Source organism: Acinonyx jubatus, chromosome C1, assembly GCF_027475565.1.
Source record: "Acinonyx jubatus isolate Ajub_Pintada_27869175 chromosome C1, VMU_Ajub_asm_v1.0, whole genome shotgun sequence".
NCBI classification, from domain to species: Eukaryota; Metazoa; Chordata; class Mammalia; order Carnivora; family Felidae; genus Acinonyx; species Acinonyx jubatus.
Window position 1 is genome coordinate 31,355,343 of NC_069381.1, and position 19,541 is coordinate 31,374,883.

A 19,541-nucleotide genomic window follows, 5' to 3' on the forward strand; every position below is an offset into this window, starting at 1 on the left:
TTCAGAAAAAGGAAATGTGTCTTAGGGTGATTCCTGGCTTCCAGCTGCAAGACCTCAGAGGCCGGGTCCAAAGAAGCCTTGTGGCTTCTGCCTTAATCTCTTGGAACGCTGGCTCCTCTGGATGTGTAACCCAAGTTCAAGTCACCCGGTTTTATTTACAAAGCTTTTGCGCGAGAGCTCAGGACCTTAGCAAATCTAAGATGGGGGAAATTCCTCCATGGTTGGGGAACTTCTCTGGTAGAAGGTTTCCAATGGCACTCGGCCTTGGCATTCTGGTGACAGCTCACCTCTGGGAACTGCAAGCCTTTCTGAAGCCAGGATCCCAGTTCTGGATTCCAGAGGGTGTGTAGTGGGAGGGTGGAACCCGAGAACGCAGCTGGAGGCGCTTGGGGCTTTAACAGAGGAAACCCCCCGCTCTCCCCAGCCCTGGGACCCACACAGGTCTCCTTCCTTCCGTGAGCCTCAGATTCCTCAATGGTAAAATGGGAGAGCAATCCCTGCTCGTCGCAGGGCAGCTGTGAGGGATGAGAACATCCACAAAGTGCTGAGGACAGTGGCTCCCAAGCCCTGGGCTGGAGGGGATGCAGTCTAGAGTTTTCTTGATCAGAGCCAATGAGGAGGCTCAAAGACTGGCCCCTGGACCTCCCTCTCTCCTCCTCCCCCATTATCTGTCCTCTTCTCCCACCCCAGCCCTCAGCTTCTGTCTCTCCTTCCCTCATTCTACTACTACCTATCTCTCCTCACCCTCCATTTTCTCCAGTTGGGTGGCCTTCAGGGACATACCTTTGTCCTCCTGGGGGCCCCACCCTGCCAACAGGAGGTTTAGGGACTGAGTGTTTCCAGGGCTGGGTGCAAGTGAGATGAGCTTCTCTACCACTGGCCTGATGCCCACGCCCTGCCCATGCCACTCCTGGTCAAGGTTACCCTCCCTCCACCTAACAGTGGCCTGGCAAAGGCCTGAACCTGGGCTGACTCTGAAGCAGGACAATGACTTGTCCTGTGGGTGCCAGCCAGTTCTCCGCTGCTATTTGCTTCTGCTGCGGTCTATTCCACGCCTCTCTGTTCCAGTCCATTCCCTTTCCTCGTCCGTAAGAAAACATCAGGATTCTAAGCACACCTGCATAGAGGTACGTGAGGCCCAAATGAACCAATGCATGTGAAGGGCTTAGAACGCGGCAGGTGTCATGTAGGTGACGGCTGTTAAGCAGATTCTGGAGTATTCTGTTTGTTAAGCTGTATGTAATTCTGAGCCGCCTTGATAAGAACCAGAGCTCCTCACTCGATTTTTCAAATTAAATCAATCACAGATGGAGAGTTCCTTGAATTCAAGGGAGGCCAGGTGCCCTTGAGATTGGACCCTGCAATAACATCACAAACACCTATTATATTTCTCCCCGGCCCCTCCGCTGCCCCCAAAGAAACTGTGACAATTTACCAGGGTGAGTGCACCTGGGGGAGAGGAAAAAAATCCAAATCTTTGGGGTATCTTCACCCTGGGTTTAAATATAGTCCCTGGAGACACGGTGCCCCAAGTCAGTGTGAGGGAGCCTGGCCTTGTCCCCACCACCACCACCAGGTGGGTCCATCTCCTTGATGAGATTGTGCGGATGAGACCTGGTGGGAGGGAAGTAGCAGAAACTCGAAGTCCCCTGGTAAGATATATGTGTGCCTTGGTAGGAGGTCCAGACCACAAAAATTCAGACTGGTACCTCATGATGTTCCTGGAGGCCTAGAGGTCTGGGCATGTCATGTTTGCTCCCCCCCGAAGTGGGACCACCTCACCTCCCAAAAGAACATCGTTTTTGGTGGGCCTGTGGAATGTGGAGGCCTGGCGCTCAATATTGGGGTAATTTATCCCAACCCGTTGACCAAGTGATCCACAAGGCTTCCCCTTGGAGTAAGGCCCAGAGGAAGAGAAATTTCCAGGTGGTGCCGGCTGCAGAGCAGGCCACTGAGGCAGTTGGGTCTTTTGACTCTGCACTCACGACGGTGCTCAAAGAGATGCATGTATCAGGACGTTGTACAGACCCCGTGGCAAAGCCCTGGATAGAAGAATCACAGGGAAGGCCCTTGGTTGTTGTGTTGTGTTGTTGTTTTGTTTTTTATTTTTAAAAAAATGTTTATTTTTTTGGGGGGGGGAGAGGATCCGAAGCAGGCTCCACAGTGTCAATGCAGAGCCCTCTGCGGGGCTCAAACTCACGAACTGTGAGATCATGACCCGAGCTGAAGTCGGACGCTTAACCAACTGAGCCACCCAGCTGCCCCTGTGTTGCTGTTTCTTCTTTTTCTTTAAAATTTTTTTAACGTTTATTCATTTTTGAGAGACAGAGAGAACAGAGCGTGAGCCGGGGAGGGGCAGAGAGAGAGAGGGAGACAGAATCTGAAGCAGGCTCTGGGCTCTGAGCTGTCAGCACAGAGCCCGATACGGGGCTCGAACTCACTGAGCATGAGATCATGACCTGAGCCGATATCGGACACACAACCGACTGAGCCACCCAGGCGCCCCTGTGTTGTTGTTTCAAACAGCTTTATCGAGGTATTATATCCACACTGAATAAAATGCATGTATTCAAAGTATGGAATTTGGTAAGTTTTGATATATGTACATACTCTGACACCATCATCATCATCAAGGTAATGACCATTACCCCCAAAAGATTCCTCATGCCCTTCTGTAATCCCTCCCTGCGGCCTTTTCCCCTGTATCCAGGCAACCATCTATCCATTTTCCAATTTTGAGACTTTTGTATAAATGGGATCACAGAGTAAGTACTCTTTATGTCTGGCTTCTTTCACTCGGTGTAATTATATGTAGATTTCCCCATGTTGTTCCATCTATCACTAGTTGGTTCTTTTTTTTATTGCTGAGTAGTATCTTTTGTGTGGATATACCACAGTTTGTTTATCCACTCATCTGTTGATGGACAGTTGGGTTTCCAGCTTTTGGCTATTACAAGTAAAGCTGTTGAGAACATTCATGTATAAGTCATGGTATGGACATGGTCCCTAGAACTGGAATGACCAGGTCATGTATATAAATATTTCAGTTTATTTATTTATTTAGAGACAGAGAGAGAGGGAGGGACGGAGGGAGGGGCAGAGAAAGAGGGAGAGAGAGAATCCCAAGCAGGCTCTGGGCTGTCAGCACAGAGCCTGACATGGGACTCAAACTCACAAACCATGAGACCATGACCTGAGCCAAAATCAAGAGTTGGATGCTTAACCAACTGAGCCACCCAGGCGCCCCCTTTATGGTGGGTACACATTTACATTTTTAAGAAAACGCTAAACTTTTCCAAAGTGGTTGTACCATTTTATATCCCCTCCAGCAGTATAGGAGAGTTCTAATCCCTCCTCACCTTGCCAATACTTGCTATGGGTCAGTCTTTTTAGCTTTAACCACTGTGATTGACATGTCCTGGCATCTCACTGTGGCTTTAGTTTGCATTTCCCTAATGATAATAATGTTGGGTATCCATATACCTTATTTGGTGAAGTGTCTGCTCAAATAGCTTGCCCATTTTTAAATTGAGTTATGTGCTTTCTAATTATTGAGTTTTGAATTCTTTATATATTTTGAATACAAGTGCTTTATTGACTGTATCATTTGCAAATATTTTTCTCCCAGGCTGTAGACTTTCTTTTTCATTCTCTTAGCAGTGTCTTTCAAAGAGCGGACATTTTTATGGTTTATGAAGTCCAATTCATTGATTTTTTTTTTCTTTTATGGAGTATGCTTTTGGTGTTGTAGCTATGAAATCTTTGCTTAAACCAGGACCACAAACATTTTCTCCTGTGTGTCTTCTATATGTTTTATATACATTTATATACTTACATACATTTATGTACGTTTAGGTGTATGAATCCACTCTGAGTTACTTTTTACATATGATGAAAATATTAGATTGGGGTGTGTGTGTGTGAGTGTGTGTGTGTGTGTGTGTGTGCGCGCGCGTTTTAATGGATGGGTGAGCACTTGTTCTTGTACCATTTGTAGAAAAGACTATCTTTTCTCCATGGATATACTTGTGTACCTTTCTTGAAAATCAGTTGTACTTATATGTGTATTTCTGGACTCTAAGTTCTGCTCTATTAATGTATTTGTCTTGATTTACACCACACTATCTTGATTACTGTAGCTTACTTCAAAACAAAGACAAAACTGATAAGGGGGAAAAAAGGGGAAATCTGTGTGTGTGTGTGTGTGTGTATGCGTGTGTGTATTTTTTCAAATAGACACACTTGCCAAGAAAGAACTTTTATTTTCCTTGGAAAGTGAGAGCTTACGCGACACTTTCCCAAGCCCCACCCCCTTCCCATCTCTAGGTGCTGTCTGATCAGGGCTGAGGGAGACAGAACTAACACCTCCCATCTTCTAGAGACAATATTTTTTTAGTATGACTCAAGATCACATTTAGCTTGGTGGTGATTACTGTCGATTCACTTAAAGCTTGCTATCAGTTAAGACTTCTTTTTCTGTTAGAAGTGATCCTACTAATCCAAGTCAAGTCAAACCCTCTGCACTGAGCAATGTGTATTTTATACTACATGATTTTTGATTAATAATTATGTGTCCAGCCTCATGCTATAATTTATTATTATAAGTTATTATTATGGCTACCATATACTGAACACTTTTACTATGTGCCAGATATTATGCCAAACATTTGTTTTTAATGCTGTGGGAATTTATTGGCTAATGTTACTCAAATGTCTAGGGATTGTGAGGCTTCAGGCACAGTTTGATCAGGCTTCACACACTAGACATTTGCATACTTCATTCAAGCCTTACAACAACTACTTTATTAGCCCCACTTTATTGTTGAAGACACTGAGGCTTTTAGAAGTGACATCACTTTCCCAAGGTCATCATCAGCCAGGAGGCGGCAGAGTCCGGAGGAGGTAACTCCAGGGTCTACACTCTTCTGCTTTCCAGTTTGTAGAAATGAGGAAGTGAGGCTAAGAGAAGTTCAATAGGTCATATAGGTTAAGTGGACAGAGGATTGGGACCCCCGCGTCTGCCTGGCTCCGTATTTCTCGCTGTGCTCTTGGGAGAGAAGTTTTTTGCATGAGTAGTCTGGGGCCAGTCCTCCCAGGCTAGAAGTGGTGACCCCTATGCTAGGGACTTTTAAGGTTATAACGCACCAATCAAATGTAAGGTGGGGGTCATTACTATCATGACTGCTAGTGCCTGGCTTGCCAAGTCTAAATTGGGAGGCTGAAAGACTGGTTTCACTGTATCCGTGATTGATTTGGTTACATGAAACAGAAGCCCACTCCAGCTAGTTTAAGCACGAAGTGTAATTCAATATGAGGAGTCAGGGCTATCTCACAGATCTCAAGGGCAGGCAAGTCACACAAGGACCTCGCTCCTGGGACTGGCAAGCCATCCGGACGGAAGGCTCTCTGGGAGTGCCCAGCAACCCCTCCCCCCTCCTCTGCCCCCCATGCTTCTTCCAGAACACTGGTTTCCGGCCTCTGTCTCAAATGAGCGTTCTGAGCAAGCCTCCTCAGTGAGTATATGTTACCTTACCTGACCTGTACCTGTACCTAACTGTCTGGGCTCTCCTCATCCTAATTCTAAAATCTGGGAATCTGACTGACCCAGCCTGGCCTCTGGAGTGGTTCTCTCTGAGGCAGGTGCCTACCTCTGGCCAATCAGCTAGACAAGGAGGGGCTGGCTGCATAGAACAAAGATGGGCCTCATTCTCCTTCCCTGTCCACGTTGGGGTCAAATAGACACAGGCAGAGCAGGTACCCTTAAAAGGGAACCTACTTCCCTTTGGCCTGTCCTGGAGACTAGGAGGAAGGAGGCCAGCTGGGTCATTTTTCTGCCTAGTCATTTCTCAGTGCCAAGCATCTTCAACGGTACATTTTCTCTATCAGGGATCCCTGCACCTCTGGAAACTACAGAAGATCCTGGGAGAGTCTAGTGAAGTGTGTGTAGTTTGTGCTTTTGGGGCTGTTTAAAGCTCCTGGGACTTGCCTACTTGGTTTTCTTAGTTTCTGAAGGGTGGTTTACAGACCGATCCTAAGGGATTTCCTGTGTTGTCTCCTGAGTCATGGCTCAGAAACATGACAGATAAACCTGTTGCCTTTGACCGCTTACTTCTCCCACTGATTCCATCTAGTCTCTGTGTTTTCCTTTGCTGGGTGTGACTCTTTTGCATTCAAATGCCATCCACCTCTCAAGTGGGGAAACTGAGACAGAGAGGAGAGATGAATGAATGCAAAGATACCCAAGGGTGATATGGGAAGCGATTTCAGATAGTATGTGGACAGACATGATGTTGGTCTCACAGTCGTCGTTTGTTTGTTTGTTTAAGTTTATTTATTTTGAGAGAGAGAGAGAGAGAGTGCACACGTGCGCCCACGAGAGCACAGGGGGAGGGGCGGAGAGAGAGGGAGAGAGGAATCTCAAGCAAGCTCTGAACTGTCATCGTAGAGCCCTACGTGACACAAACCGTGTCCCATAAACCGTGAGATCATGACGTGAGCTGAAATCAAGAGTTGGACACTCAACTGACTGAGCCACCCAGGCGTCCCTCCCAGTTGCATTTAAATAAACTATACTATTGCCTAAGCTGTGGCTAAATTCACTTAAGTAAAATAATCAAATAAAGAAAAACATGAAGCAAATAAGCTTATAACTTATATTGGATAAGGCAAAGTGACGAAGGTAATATGGTATGAGTGGAGTTTAGGAAACACTACATTGATGAATAAGTGAAAGAATGAACAGATGAATGATTGAATGAATGAATGAATAGATAATGGGCAACAGTGGAATCTTTGGGTTTTATTTCCTTATAGACTCAGAATTACTTCCCAGTTCTTGGTTTTCAAGTCAGATTCATCAGGGCCCCCAAGACACAAAGCTAGCCTCACTTACCATATGGAACAAAATCTGTTTACTATACTGTTTTCATTGTTCAGGTCAGCAAATTCTGGCTTCAATGGCGACTGAGTCTACCTTTTAAGGTGAGTGTCTTAAGGTCTGGTTGCCCAGCTGCCTTTGGGGACTTATCCCTAATCTTACAGAAGGGAGGGTCTTGAGGAAACAGATGGGGTCTTTGGCTTCCCCTGGGGATCCCTAAATGCCATCTCTCTTTCTTGGCAAAACCCTGGGCCTGAGCCAGGACTGAGTAATAGAGGGGAAACCACCCTGGATGGAATGGGACAGGCCCAAGTGACCTTGGGCAAGTCCCTGCCCTCCTGCACTGGTCTCAGATGCTTCCTCTGATAAACAGAGAGTTTAACCCCACCTCATTTTTCTGTCCACCCAATAAACGTCTACTGAACTCCTACTACATTCCTGGCATTTGCTTGGCATGTGGGCAGATAAATAGAGGAATTAGACTCAGTGCCTGGAAGAACCCACAGTCAGGTGGGGTGGGAGAGAAGGCACATATAACATATAATTACAAATACTCTTGGTGGGTGCTAGGGGACGTGGACAGTCCCTGCCAGATCTGGGATCCCCAGAGTGTGTCAGTCCAGGGACAGGAATACGTGATTGACTTGGCAAGATTACAGGGCTGCACCCAGAGAGGCGTTGGCCCTTGAAGGTCAGGAAAGCCCTGGCCCAGCTTCGGAGAGCAAAGCTGGTGAACAGGGGCTTTGGAATCTGGCAGATCCAGGTTTCACTCCAGAGCAGACACCGACCAGAGGCAGCAGTGTAGTTCTCTGGGTCTCAAATTGTTCCTGTTGTCAAAGGAGGATGCCCCCAAGCTCCCTGGGAGTTTGGACGTTCCATAAGATGACAGAAGTGTGGCACAGAGGCTGGCGCGTAGTGTGTGTTTCCACCGTCTGGGCACGAGGGGGCGGAGCTGCATGCCCCCCCTCCCCCCGATTCTGGGACACACCCGCACTTTGCCTCCCTGGCTGGCCTCCGCAGGGCAGACTTTCTTGCTAACGGCCTCTGGCCCCAAGAGGACTCTGCTTAGCTCTTCCTTTAAAAAAAAAAATTTTTTTTTAAATGTTTGTTTATTATTGAGAGATGGAGTGTGGGAGGGGCAGAGACACAGAATCCAAAGCAGGCTCTAGGCTCTGAGCTGTCAGCACAGCCCGATGTGGGGCTTGAACCCATGAACTGTGAGATCATGACCTGAGCCGAAGTCGGACACTTAACTGACTGAGCCACCCAGGCGCCCTTGCCTGGCCCTTTCTTGATCCCATAAATGCTACAGTGGGCTTTCCTCCTTCCAGGCTAGAGTCCTTTCCACCATGCCCCTCTGCCTTCCTGATCTGACTGTGAACTTGGTATGTGCTGAAGCCACGGGTGGGACTCCTCTGGGGTAAGCCGGGGCAGGCTGCGGATTCTTTCCTCTCTCCCCAGCAGCGGGGCACTGCTGGAGCTCCCTCCTCCTGCCCAACAACTTGCTGAGGACAAGGTGACATCCTTCCTCCCTTCTCAGAGGCAGGACTGACTGGCTTCCTAGAAGAAGGCTTCAGGACAGGCCCAGCGTCAGACGCACCCAAGGGAGGCAGGAGGAAGCTGCTGGCAGGGGGAGGGTGGGAGCGTGGGACAGCAGTGGAAGGACAGGTTCACCCGCATTCTTGGCAGGTCCCAGGATTGCAAAGCACTTTCTGTTTTTGTCACCGACTGCCAGTCGCTTACTCTGCCAAGGCCACAGCGCACCAAGCTTTTCAGAGCACGGAGCCCTTCTGTTTGTAATTCCCGCTCTCCACAACATGAGAGATGGGTCCCACTGGCTCTGTTTTACAGATGAGGAAATTGAGGCCTCGAGAGGAAGAGTCACATGTCCAAACTCAGATGGGCTGATGGGAAGGAATCAACATTTCATCGAGAACATGCCACAAGCCAGGCCCGTTCCATACGCGAGAACTGTGCCTCCTTTCAACAGCCCAGCAAGACGCCTTGTTCAGGTTTTCCCCACTCTGCAGATGAGCTGCCCCAAACCCAACTTGGTGAACACACTTGCCCGGGGTCCCAGAACTAGGAAGCCCAGAGCCAAGATGTGAGCGGAGATCCACCGGGCTCCTGGTCCTGCTGTGCTCATTTCCCTCTCCACGGTAAAGGCTAGGAGGAAGCAGAGACTCAGAAAGGTTCAAGCTGGGCCAGGGTCACGCCAGCCGCTAGCAAGTGGCAAACGTCGTTTTCCACCCAGGTCTAACTCCAGAACTTCTGCATTTCCCGCAAAGCTGCATGGTCTCAATAACTTCTTTTGTGGAGCAACTGACTGATACCAAATCACCACAAATGACTCAGAGACAGAAAGACTGAAAGGGCCATGAACCTTATTACTGTTGTCGTTAACGCTGTTCTTCATCGCAGGGTCAGCATTTACACCGTATGGCTCAGACGGGCAGAAATAAGACTTGTTTTCTTTTGCAACTGAGCCTGACTTGATCACAGCTTCCCTCCCCCCCAGTTTTATTTCTGAGTGAAAGTTTATTCTCTGCACGGCAACTGAATAAAATGCATGATCCTGCGTTTTCTTTTGTTATAAAGGACATTTGAGGACAACCAGTAAAATCTGAAGTCTATAGCTTAGATAAGGGTGCTGTATAGTGATGACTCTCTAATCTTAATAATTGTTCTGTGAGTATATAGGAGGATGTCCTTTTTTTTAAATGTTTATTTATTATATTGAATGAGAGAGAGAGCACGTATGAGCAGGGGAGGGGCTGAGAGAGATGGAGAGAGAGAGAATCCCAAGCAAGTTCAGTGCTATCAGCACAGACCCCGACTCAGGGTTTGAACTCACAAACTGTGAGATCATGACCTGAGCCCACATCAAGAGTCGGATGCTTAATTGACTGAGCCACCCAGGTGCGCCGAGGATGTCCTTGTTTTTAAGAAATACATGTTGAAGGAGGCACCAGGGTGGCTCAGCCAGTTGAGCGTCTGACTTTGGCTCAGGTCATGATCTCCAGGTTCATGAGTTCGAGCCCCACATCAGGCTCGCTGCTGTCAGCCTGTCAGCTAGAGCCTGCTTCAAATCCTGTGTCCCCCTCTCTCTGCCCCTCCTCTGCTTGTGCTCTCCCCCAGAACAAATAAATATTTTTAAAAAATATGTGCTGAAGTACTTAGGGGTAAAGAGGTAATGTGTCTGTAGCTTTTAAATATTTCAGAAAAACAGGATACATGCACTGCAGAAAACACACAGAAGGGGAAAGCAAATGAGGTAAAATGTTAACATCTGGGGAGTTGGGGTGAAGGGTATCTTGGAAGTCTTTGCACTATTCTTGTGACTTTTCTGTAAATCTGAAACGATGTCAAAAGCAAAAGATTTGAATTCAAAAATGTATTCTTGTTTGGGCAAAAAGTCACATCGGGATCCAAAATCTGATGGTGTCCAACCGCCTCCCCTCAGGATGACATCTGGGGCCTTGGGCCTGGGCTCCTGGGCGGGCTGGCCCTGCTGGTGTCAGCTTCACTCCCCATCATTTCTCGGCTGGCATGACTGGTCCAGCCTGGTGCTGGGCCCGAGCCTGTGTCGCTCCAGAGTGCGCTCCAGTCATGGCCTCTGGTGTCAGTGCTGTGCCCTGGGAGCCCTTCTCATCCTGACCCCAAGTCTCTCACAATCAGTGTCTTACCAGTGCTTGGATACACCCCACTGGAAACTTCTGACGCTTACCATGACCCACAAAGGCCTTGGGGGAGTCACGCTCTTGTATGAGTCAGTCCCATCAGGAAAACGGAAATCACACTGGCTGTTTTAAGAGAGAAATCTTAATGTAAGGAATTGGCTCAACAGTATTGGACAAGTGGAAAAGCAAACAGTGAGATATCAGAGGTATGACTGCAGGAAACAGATACCGTCCCTCGGGATGGGGGGACAGAGGGAGAAGCTGAGATTATTAGAATCTAGAAACTGGAACCCCGACCCGTGACGAGTGGCTGGTGTTGCTACATCCACAGGGAGGCCAGTTCTGGGGATGTGAGAAACAGTTGGAAACTGGAACCAGTTGCCACTGCCGGGGTGAAGAGTTATTGTGAGGTGACGTTGCTACAAAGGAAGGGCCAGGAGGAAGCCTCAAGTCCTTTTCCGGTGGCCATCTTGTGCTCTCTAGCGCCCCCTATGGACAGAGCCTGCCATGGAAACAGCTGGAGAAACAAGTGTCACAAGACAGAACAGAGAGGTGGGTTTGGGGTTAAGAGCCAACAGCTTAATAACTGGCACTGGGAGAGGGGTGGGAAGTGGGGTGGACCTGGGCAGAGTGAATGTGAGGTTCTTTCCCTAAATAAGCCTTACGGCCATTGCACCAGTATGGCTTCCATGTGGGCCCCGGCCCTCTGTGAGGTGATGTCCTCTCCAGCACTAGCAAGGCACAAGCGTCTTAGCTCCGGATACCTCTATCCACATCCACTGGCTGTTCACCCTCCCTGGGCAGAAGATTCCAGAGGCAGGCTCCAGACTTGAATCCCTTCTCAACCCAGACAGGAAGAGCTCCTCGTCCGACACCAGAAACTTGCCTGCTCTCTCACTTCAGTAAACCTTTTATTCTCCGTCGTCCGAGTTTCATTTAAAGTGTCATATGAACGTTTAGTGAAAGAGAAGATTTTACAATTCTGGAAAAATTTTTTTTCTCCCCGGTATATGTTGACTCTTGCAAGTGAATGCCCGGCTCTTCAAAGCAATTTTGCTTCGGATCCTTTTAAGAGTCCAATCTGACATTCGGGGGGGAACAATGACTTCTTTCTCCAAGGCTGTTCTCCACCGCCCCCTCAGACAATGCGTGGAGGGCCATTAAACAGCAAGAAACATTTGGGCGAAGAAAAAAAACCCTCCATGTAAAAATTCCCAATATTATCCTGCTCCAATAACACGAACTGAGTACACACTGTGTACTCGGTGCCCTGCTGGGCACGGCCACCTTCATCCCATTTTGTCTTTTGAACAACCCTGCGAGGAAAGTACAAAGGTTTCCATGACTTTAGAGCCTCAGCTTTTCCCCACTGCGCCGCACCACCCTTCTGGGGCCACTTCTATCCTTTCACCTTTCGGAAAACTGAGGCCTGGCAGTGGTTACGCAAACCAGCAATGAGTACGAGTTCCAGAGCAGTCTAGCACTGGGCAAGTAACTGAACCTCCCCTCCTATAAAGTGGGGATGTTGTAAGGATTGAAGGTAATGCATGGGAAGTTTGGGGCACAGTGCTTGCAAAACAACAGGTATTTGATAAATGGTGATATTATTACTATAGCTCCTAATAAAAACAATAATAAACAATGTTTACGGACGGGCTTTTATGTCGGGCACAGGGCTGAGAACTTTGTGTGTGTTAACTGTGTGAAAGCCCGCAATCTCCCTCCGTTTCATGCTGGGATACTCACCCCGCCCCACTGGGAAACCTCACTGGTCTCGTTCATGCTGCGCCCCACCCTGAGGTCACAGCTCTGAGCGTGAATAACGCCAGCCACAGGAGGACATCCATTGCTCCGGACTGTGCATCCATCGGGAGGGCTGGAAACATCTACACAGCCCATCGCATTTCGTTAGCGGCGTGGTTTTCTTTCATTCCGCGGAGGGTTGTGCGAACTGCAGCTCCCAATCTTGGTGAGCGTGAACGCTTTTGTTGTGTAATTGAGGAACGTGAAGGCTTTGTGATGTTGTTATTCTCTTTGTTATTTTTTATATTATTATGTCGGATTTACCCAAGACTTATGAGAATGGTAGGGAGAATTCACGAGCTTCCCTTAACGTGACGTGATGTTTCATACCCATGGCACGTTCTTCGAAACTAAGAAACTGACGTTGGACAACACTATTAACTACCAATTGTATTTGGATTTCACCCGTTTTCCCACTAATGTCCCCTCTCTGTTCTAGGATCCCATCTAGGGTCCCACGTTGCATTTGGTCATAATGTGTCCTTAGGCTCCTTCAATCTGTGACAGTTTCTCAGTCTTCCCTTGTTGGTTTTTGTTGTTGTTGTTGTTGTTGTTTTTATGACATTGGCTTTTGAAGAGCATTGGTCAGGTATGCCGACCTGAGGCTTTGTTCGATGTTTCTCATGATTAGACTGGGGTTGGGGATTGGGGGGGGGGGGGTGGAGAATGTCCCAGAAGTGAGGTGGCCTTCTCCTTGTGTGCTACCTGGGGATATATAATAGCATCGTGTCTTGTTACTGGTGATGTTGACCTTAATCATTTGGTTAGTGTCATGTCTGCTAGGTTTCTCCGCGGTAAAATTGATGTTTTTTTTTTTTTTTTTTTCTTTTCCATACTTTAGAAGTGAGTCACTAAGTCCAGTCCTGGAGGCAGAAAATTAAGCTCCACTTCCCGGAGGGAGAAGTATCAGAGAATCTGTGGACATCTGTTCAAACCACTATGGTAATTAATATTCTGAAGAAGACACTTTGAGGCGAGGCAGATATTTTATTTCTCCTTCAAATTTCCCCCCCTTTTCGCATTCACCAGTGACCTTGCCTGCAGCAGTTAGTGACGTGCTAGAGAAGAATACTTTTAACAACAACAAAAATACCGTGGTATCCATTGTTTGTGAAAATTCGTAATGTCAATAAGCCCTTGTGAAATCCGTTTTTATACTGTATAAACCACATTAGAATCGACACGGTCTAGCTGGATTTAACACACGTTGTATTCAGGGCTGACTCAGTGCTGGGACCCACCGCTGAGGCCACATTGGCTTGGGATTATTGAAATACTTCTGCCCTCATTGGTAAATAGTGACTGCCTACACCCCGCGCTGAGTCCCACCCTCCTCAAGTCTTGGGAAATTTCTCCTCATGTCTCCACAAATTAAAAAAAAGCCACACTCTCTAGACATTTCACTTGCGAGTACAGACCGAAGTTTGTGATCACCTCGCTGCAAGGGAAGAAGTATCCAGCAGGGTAATTCAAAGGTTCACCCCCGGGAGGGATGTTTTATGGGAAAAGAGAATGCCTGGAGTAGTTTTTGCTGGATTCGCTAGAAAAAGAGACCACGGCCTGATTGTTGGGAAGGTGGGAGCATGGGCTCCGGAAGTGGATCTGGGGACAATTTTGCGGATTTGACACTGTCCGACAACGAAAGCTTTCATCTTTGACACAGGACCGGAGCCCTCTTTATCCTTCATCCCCAGCTCAGGCTAGGCAACTCCCATTCTGCTAATCAGCCCTGTGCTGGGCTGGCGGTGAAATACTTTGAAGAGTATGCAACTGTTACCTGTGCACACAAGACGTGTTAATCATCAGTCTGCGGTTTGGTTCAGGTACAGAACTCCGAGGAAGCAGGCTTTCGAGCCAAATAGAGCTAGTTTTGAAAACCAGCATAAGATACAAGTTCTGGGGCAGTCGGGCAAGCTGTCGAACCTCACTTTTTGTAAATCAGGGGTGTTTTGCGGATTTGAGATCACGGAGGAGAAGTGTTCAGCCCAGTGCCTGGAAAAGAATTTGATAAACGGTGATGCTATTAATAATAACGAAAAACATTTATTGACCAGTTACTATGTCAGGCACGCAGCTCAACCCTTTACATGCATTAGTTACTTTAATCCTCATAATAACTGAGTTAGGGGCTTTTAGCATCACCCCTACTTCACAGAAGATGGGAATCCAGACTCTGAGAATTCAAGTAACGCATCTTACTTAAAAATTTTTTTTTAACGTTTATTTATTTTTGAGACAGAGAGAGACGGACCATGAATGGGGGAGGGGCAGAGAGAGAGCGAGACACAGAATCAGAAGCAGGCTCCAGGCTCTGAGCCGTCAGCCCAGAGCCTGACGTGGGGCTCGAACTCACGGACCGCGAGATCGTGACCTGAGCTGAAGTCGGACGCTTAACCAACTGAGCCACCCAGGCGCCCCTCAAGTAACACATCTTAAGTTCACACAGAACGCTGGTGGAACTGATTCAAACCCAGGCAGCCTGGCATCGATGCCTCTGTGATGTGGACACGCATGGGTATCCATTAATCCCTGGCAATAACTCAAAAGCCTTCCAGAATTACATAGCCCTCAGGTTGGGAGCTCCTGCTATGTACACTGCACAGAGACCTTTGGCTTCTTACGAAATATTTCTGACATCCGCAGGCTTTGGTACTTATTTTTATAACTTTACAGCAAGAGGAAGACAGATCAAAAGGAATGGAGATTCACGCAGTTACCCAGAAACAAACAGAATATCCTGAGATACCTGGCGGGCAGAGTGCAACTTTCCAGAAACAGTCATTGGACAGCACTCCCCCCCAAAGCCCTGTCTCAGGATGCCTATTAGAGAACGACTGTCCAGTCATCCATTTTCTTAGATCTCACAAAACTTCCTAGAAATCTGAAAGCAACTAACCATGTGCAAAAACAAAAACAAAAACAAAAACAAAAAACCTACCAAACAACAAAACAGGGCTTCTCTTTGATGGAAATAGAAGTGGGGGTGATCTGCTGAAAACTTGTTTTCTGTTGTAGTATAAAAGATGCCCAAAACTCCCTCTTGTCTTTCCTGCAAAGAAAGGGGTGGAAGGATGGAAGGCCTTTCGTTCAGGACTCACCCCTGGCCCGCCCCCACTAGGTGAACTGTTTTGAGTTTCCAAATTCTGGCCCTGCTTAGGGGCAATTCAGAATCTCTGAATGAATGAATGAATGAATGAATGAAGAAATAAATTTGTTTACTTTTGAGGGGGGGAGGAGGGAGAGAATGAGCAGGGGAGGGGCAGAGAGAGAAGGAGAGAGAGAATCCCAAGCAGGCTCTGTGCCACCAGCACAGAGCCCAACACGGGGCTCGGACTCATGAACTGTGAGGTCAGGACCTGATGCAGAAACCAGGAGTTGGATGCTTGACTGGCTGAGCCACCCAGGTGCCTCCGGAATCTCCTTTACAAGGAATTACCTGAACATTTGGGGCCTGGGACCAAGATCAGAAGTGCTGGCCCTGACAGCAGATGACCCGGGACACTGACAGGCAAGCCCAGGAGGTGACCAGGCCCTGCCTAGTGCAGGGACGGCGGTGCCCACGGACTCTCACTGTTTGGAGCAAGGACAGGAGAGCCACCACAGCGAGAGTGCCACACCAGGCAACAGTGACAGTGGCATCACACGACGGCCTCTGGACTTTGAGACTCTCGTCCCCATCTTGGGAGTGAGAGTCAAGCATGTTCACTTCTCTTGGATTTTAGAAGCCCTGGCTATTCTCGAATGACCCAAAGTGGTCAGAGTAGCAGGGGAGAGGGAAGGCACCACCCACAAAAGGTGATCCTGGGCTTTCTGCTGATCTGGCCAGCAGATGCTCAAGACAGTTTAAATTCAATTTGGATAAACAATTTTAACACCCTGTGAGGGTGTCCCCCAGTTACAGAAGTATAACCATGGCCTTCTGCCACATCCCCCCTCCAGGGGACGATGTCTGCTGGAATGAGGAACTGGCAAGACTCAGCGCTCCTGGTCACCAAGTTTTTCTTGTCCCCATCACGCATCCGTGCTTGATTCGAGGGCGTCCACAAAGCCCCTTTGTGTGTGGCCAGCAGGAGCCTGGGCAGTCGGAAGGGCCGGGGCTGGCACTGTCCTTGGAGTTTGCAGAGAGAGGTACCTCTAGCGATGAGGCTCAAGCCAGGAAAAACAGGTCCAGGAGGAAAAATAACCTGCCACCAAAAAGCCAGTCTTATGGAAGAGGAGTATCACATTGGACGATCACTCATGCGACACAACAGGACTTTTCATTATTCATTGTGTTTCGAGACAAAAGATCTTTCTGTTCGGCTTCGTACTGAATCATTTTTCAACTACCTGGAGATGGAAACCATTTTTGAGAGCCCTATAGGAGCAGCCTCTGTTGGCAACTTGCAGCCACCCCTAAGGAGGGCCTAGCTCTTTGGCCATAGACCCCCAAGGCCCATCCAGGTACCCCATAAAGGCAGAGCCAGTGTTACTGAAGATTTGGAACACGGGCTGACATTGTGCATCCCGGAACACAACTTACACAAATGCTGATCAGACTCCTCCTTCCTACCCCAGTATTTCCTTCTTGGCTGCTGGTTCCCCATCTCCTATTGCCCCCTCACCCCTGCCTGCACCCAACTCCCTGGTCCATGTCTCCCCATCACCCCTCCTGCCCAACAGAAGCCCCTCTAGGAGCCTCAGCGTTTACTCTCCTTGGTTTGGGTTGTGGGGGATGTAAAGAAATACTTTTCCTCTCTCGTGGAGGTTTTTTTCTATTCCCTTTGACATTAGTCGACACAAGTGCCATTTTTCCCTCCCCCAGATCAGCAAACACGAACTCAGTCTCTAGCATTTGAAGACAGAAGACAGTGGTGATAGAGGCAAGGCTGGAGAATGAAGTGATAATCTGCTTCCGTGGGGCAGGCTCCCGGCTCTGGTCTGGTGGCCTGGCTTCAGCCTCGGGCTGGGCCTCGTTCCGCTGTGTCCCAGGACTGGCACCTGATCAGGTGTCAACAAATGTTCGCTGGACGAATGCTCTTGGGCATGCCACCTCATTTTCCAGCCTCAGTTTCCTCATTTGGAAAAGGAGGACAATAGTCTCTTTCCCTGTCTACTTCTCAAGGTTGGGGTGAAAAGCAGACGTGAGTTAAAGGGAGGCGTGTCAGCATGGCTGAATCTAGCCTCGCGTCCTGCGGTCTCCGTTTTGGTTTCCTCAGAAGGGCCCCATCCTCTGGCAAGGCAGAAGCGGAAGCCACTTGGGCAGGTGCATCTGTAGCAAGTAGAGGTCACCTTGGCCACCTTCAGCCCACCCTCCCAGCGCCTTCCGTGGACCCTGCTGGCCTGTGCCACAGACCTTCCCCCTCTTCCTGTGGCCTCATCCATCCGGTGTCACACCCCGAGTCTGAGACAAGGCTGCTCTCTAGGGGTGGATTTTGGTGCCCTGACAGTGAAACAGGCTGCCTCCGGGAGGTGGCCTGCCCCTCTCCCTGGAGGTGGCAGCTGGGAGGGGGGAAGGGGGAAAATTTTGGACTGGGGAGGAGCTGCCTTCGTTGTTTTGCACCCTCTCTGCCGCGTCCTCCACTGACAGCCCTCCTTCCAGCATCCTAACCGGTGCAGACACTATGCAGTTTTCAAAGCACTTTGCACACACGATCTCTTTGGATCCACCCAGTAATTCCTACCTGCGATGAGGGTGTTATTAGTCCCATCTTTCAGATAAGGAAACTGAGGCTGGGAGAGATCACAGAGCTGGGACTTAGGCTCCTGTCTTCTGCTTCATGAAGCCAAGTTGCTGCTGCTCTGGATAATCGAGGCCCTTGGGCAAATTCGCCCCATGACCGTGGGAGAGTCCAAGGGCACCCCCTGCAGGGGAAGATGGGCCCGGATGTCCTCTGGAAGCACCCACCCCACTCCCCTCAACACACCCAAGGTTTTTTTTTTGTTTTTGTTTTTGTTTTGAAGCTTCTGGAAGACTTGGGTGTGGCTGCTGTGGGGCCAGAGCAAGGCCCCGGCGGGCGCAGCTCAGTGCTCCGCGCTCCCACCCTGCTGTCCAGGTCCCCTCGCCAGCACGCCTGGCTACTCCCCAGACAGCAGGACGAACAAGCCTCCATTGATTCTGCATCATGGCTAGAAGAATGCCCCTTTGTTGAGCACTTCCCCCTCCTCCTGTGTGTCTTTGCCCACAGGAGAGGCATTCAGGTAGGAAGCAGCTTCGCCACGGTTCCTCCTGCAGGGACTCCAGAGGGAAGCAAAGGACAGAATACCATCCCAGGTCCCAGAGGAGGCCTGCCTGTCCTGCCTTCTCTTCTCTTGAATCCTCTCCGTCATTGCCCGAGCTCTCTCCACCCTTTCCTGTCACCCTGGCATTACTTGGTGGTGGGGGTGGGGAGTGGGGGGGGGGGGTTGAGGGGGCGGGGTCCAGTCCCAGATCTCTCAATGTTCAAATCCTCCCCACCTTTCAAGGTCCTGCTCGCACGCCTGCTGCTCCATGAATCCCCACCAGAACGGGAAGCTTGTCAAAAGGAGGAAGCATGGGCTGTTCCTCTCTGTACCCCTGTGCCCAACCCGGAGCTTGGTCTTGAAGCGACACTTCAGAGTCTCAAGGAACAAATGAACTGACTTCTGTCGGTGGCTCTACCACCTCCCAATCACCCAGGCCTGAAACCTGACCAGCCCAATGCCTGGCTGGTCACAAGCTCTGCTGATTCTCCCTGAAAAGCCACCCCGACTTCTCAGTCTGGGCTTCACAGCCCTCCCCAGGCTGGCACCAACCTAGCCAACTGCGTCCGGGGGTCCCCTCCTTCTGCCGGCCTGGACTCTCCACTGCTCACTCATCCACCCACCTCCACACTATTTACTGAGCCCATACGGAGCCCTGCCATTGCTCCAGGGGCTGGGGATGCAGGGAACAGGCAGACTGAGTCCTCTCCCTCAAGGCTCTCACAGTCTCTTGGGGGTAGACGGACAATAAATCGGTGTGCAAATGACTGAATAACACAGCATCGAACAGTGGGATAAGTGCTCTGGGGAAAAGCACACGGGGTAAGGGGATGGGGAGTGACGACAGGGTGTGTGTAGCCAGGAGGCAGCGACTGAGGCTGGGCAGGGGCGGCGTCGGAAGGTGTGCGGGTGGGGGTCACCGAGGAATGACCAGCCGCAGGGAAGAGTTTGAATCTTCCTCGGGGCGCCATGGGAAGCTG

The 19,541-nt window shown here is 49.3% G+C and overlaps 1 long non-coding RNA gene across 6 annotated transcripts; it reads left to right on the forward strand.

Moving 5' to 3' along the window:
- Positions 1-909: 909 nt before the first annotated feature.
- Positions 910-19,327, forward strand: LOC113599405 (uncharacterized). Of its 6 annotated transcripts, none has more exons than XR_008294268.1 (6): positions 910-1,127; positions 6,937-6,981; positions 8,729-11,109; positions 13,202-13,302; positions 18,304-18,540; positions 18,805-19,327. It is a non-coding gene; the product is annotated as an uncharacterized LOC113599405 (long non-coding RNA). The 6 variants fall into 6 exon arrangements; XR_008294269.1 differs by lacking the exon at positions 910-1,127 and adding an exon at positions 5,331-5,513; XR_008294270.1 differs by lacking the exons at positions 910-1,127; positions 8,729-11,109 and adding an exon at positions 5,331-5,513.
- The last annotated feature ends 214 nt before the right edge of the window (positions 19,328-19,541 follow it).